Here is a 3,238-nt window from a genome sequence, read left to right on the forward strand (position 1 = left end):
ATTTCTTTTCACATCATCGATATTATCCTGGCACAGAAAACTGTATCAGCTCTTGCTCCACTAACATCAATTTCATTTAAATATTTTGCAGCCCTTATAATATTGACAGTTTTTATATATTCAGTATCTCTGCTACTCAACTAAATCATGAAACTGGCTATTGGATTGTCGCATCAAATTAGTCGACTGCATTTTCTTAAAGCACAAAGCCCCACTAATCTATTTGACTTAGTTTCCGAATTGAAGAAATGAAGCAACCATAATGCCCCATTTCATTTTACTTTTCACATCTAACTGGAAGTACACTTTCATACTATTTTTAGACAAACTGATAGCTTTCCCCCTTGGAACACCTGCTCTATGTGCTGGCTTCGGATTGTGTATCATCTTCCTTTTTTGAACACATCATCCACTTTCCTTTAATAGTTTATTTATTGTGTGTGTCATCATTCAATAAGTATTTGCTGAGCATTCCCGAGATGAGGCTCTGTTCCAGGCATTTGGGATATATCAGTGACCAAAATAATAGTAGCAGTCTCTTCCCTTAGGGAGCAAATATTATAGAAGGAGAGAAAATGCATAATGAATACAATGTGTAAAGGTGAGTGCCATGGAAAACACTGGAACAGAGAAGGGGAATCAAGCGTTCTGGAGAGTGGAAGGCAAGTTGGAATTTGAAATAGAGTAGTCAGGGGAGGGCTCACTGAGGGCATACCTGACACAACTTTCTTCATCCTTCTTCCAGTAACTGAAATAGGACTTTTTTTTAATGCTAAAGACAGTGTTGACATCTCTGTCAGTGTAGCCGTGATGCAAGGCAGTTTTCAAATGCTGAACCACTCTCACATTGCAACTTCTCCTAGGAGGAATGGACAAATCTCCATGGCACGCCTTCCAGAATGCTGTTAGAGCTTCAGCTTTTCAGGTACCCGGGAAGCTCCAAATACTCTTCCGATTTTCATTATTTCAACTCCCGGTTCTCCAGATAAACGATCTCACTCTCTCTGCTGTTTGTTTGATGTCTAATAGAAATATAAAGCTCTGGGGGAAACATATAAGGTGTTCGTTTTATATATTTTATTGCATCATCCAGACATAATTGTGGACATTTTTACAAGGCAAATTAAAGCATCTGGGGATTTTTATTAAAAGTCAATAGAAATGACCCACTTTCTACCCAGAATTATACTAACACTACTTATAAATATCTAATATGTTTTTAATAGAAAGATTTTTCTTGAAATAATTTATCTTGAGCACTAATACTAATGTTTGATATATAGTTATCTCAGTCCCTTCCAGACCCACAAAATCCACAAAACCATTAAACTGTCTTCAAGATCCTAAATTTTGCATCTTAAATAAATTCTTGCAATATTCTTATGTGAAAGAAATGACGCTTAACCAATCATGATTGAAACTTTGTTGGGTAATTTGTTTGCTTTTCAAAAAGTTGTGTTCGCCTTTTAATAGATGTATATCTCCAATAAGTAGGTCAAAATCTAGATTACAATGGCTTACCTCTGTCAAATAGTACCTTCTCTTGGAAGTTCTATTAAAAATTCAGGTCCAGAAGGCAGTTTGCCGGTTCCTCAAAAAACTGAATATAGAATTGCCATATGACCCAGCAATACCATTGCTAGGTATCTACTCAGAGGACTTAAGGGCAAAGACACAAACGGACATTTGCACACCAATGTTTATAGCAGCATTATTTACAATTGCAAGGAGATGGAAACAGCCAAAATGTCCATCAACAGATGAGTGGCTAAACAAACTGTGGTATATACATACGATGGACTATTATGCAGCTGTAAGACAGAATAAACTTATAAAGTATGTAACAACATGGATGGACCTAGAGAACATTATGCTGAGTGAGACTAGCCAAAAACTAAAGGACAAATACTGTATGGTCTCACTGATTTGAACCGACATTAGTGAATAAACTTGGAATATGTCATTGGTAACAGAGACCATCAGGAGATAGAAATAGGGTAAGATAGTGGGTAATTGGAGCTGAAGGGATACAGACTGTGCAACAGGACTGGATACAAAAACTCAGAAATGGACAGCACAATACTACCTAACTGTAATGTAACTATGTTAAAACATTGAATGAAACTGCATGTGAGAATGATAGAGGGAGGAGGGCTGGGGACATAAATGAAATCAGAAAGAAAGATAGATGTTAAAGATCGAGATGGTATAATCTAGGAATGCCTAGAGTGTATAATAATAGTGAAATGTACACTGTACAAATTTTAAAAATGTTTTTGCACGAGGAAGAACAAAGGATTGTCATTATTGCAGGGTGCTGAAAATAGATGATAACTAATACTTCAAAATGTCACATTATGTGTAAGACTAAAGCAAAAAATGTTTATTTGTTACAAAATTTAGATTTTGACTAGAGCATTTCCTAATATAACTCATGTAGATAGTTTGATTGAATGTCATAAGTACTTGGAATCTCAGGTAGCACATGAGATTTTGTTGGTTTGTCCAGAGTGATCCCCCGATGAATCCCAGAATGATTTGATCAGTGACTGGAAAAGTATTTGCAAGCCCCCTTCGGGGAATGGTGAGAGTGGGGAGAAATTCAACTTCCCCAAGTTGAATTCTTGATATTCTCACAAGCAGTGTGGACAACCAAAGCTATAGGCTGAGCCCCCAGTCTTGGGGTTTGTTCACATGAAACTTTACCCCACTAAAGATAGGTCAAGTCTACTTAAAATTTAGGCCTAAGAGTCACCCCTAAGAGAGCCTCTTTTGTTGCTCAGATGTGGCCTCTCTCTCCAGCCAATATGATGAGCGGTTTCACCACCCTCCCCCTCTCTGTGTGGGACATGATTCCCAGAGGTGTGGACCTTCCTGGCAACGTGGGACAAAGATCCTGGAATGAGCTGAGACTCAGCATCAAAGGACTGAGAAAAACCCTAGAATGAGCTGAGAATTAACATCAAGAGACTGAGAGAACCTTCTCGACCAAAAGGGGGAAGACTAAAATAAGGCAAAGTGTCAATGGCTGAGAGATTCCAAACAGAGTCGAGAGGTTATCCTGGAGGTTATTCTTATGCATTAAGTAGATATCACCTTGTTGTTCAAGATGTAGTGGAGAGGCTGGAGGGAATTGCCTGAAAATGTAGAGCTGTATTCCAGTAGCCATGTTTCTTGATGATGATTGAACAATGATATAGCTTTCACAATGAGACTCTGTGAATGTGAAAACCTTATG

The 3,238-nt window shown here is 38.0% G+C and overlaps 1 long non-coding RNA gene across 1 annotated transcript; it reads left to right on the forward strand.

The window, feature by feature from the left end:
- The first annotated feature begins 528 nt into the window (after positions 1–528).
- On the forward strand, positions 529–2,899 carry LOC143649574 (uncharacterized). Its single transcript, XR_013159119.1, has 3 exons — positions 529–601; positions 864–925; positions 2,803–2,899. It is a non-coding gene; the product is annotated as an uncharacterized LOC143649574 (long non-coding RNA).
- Positions 2,900–3,238: the final 339 nt, after the last annotated feature.

This window comes from Tamandua tetradactyla, chromosome 11 (assembly GCF_023851605.1).
Source record: "Tamandua tetradactyla isolate mTamTet1 chromosome 11, mTamTet1.pri, whole genome shotgun sequence".
Taxonomy (NCBI): Eukaryota; Metazoa; Chordata; class Mammalia; order Pilosa; family Myrmecophagidae; genus Tamandua; species Tamandua tetradactyla.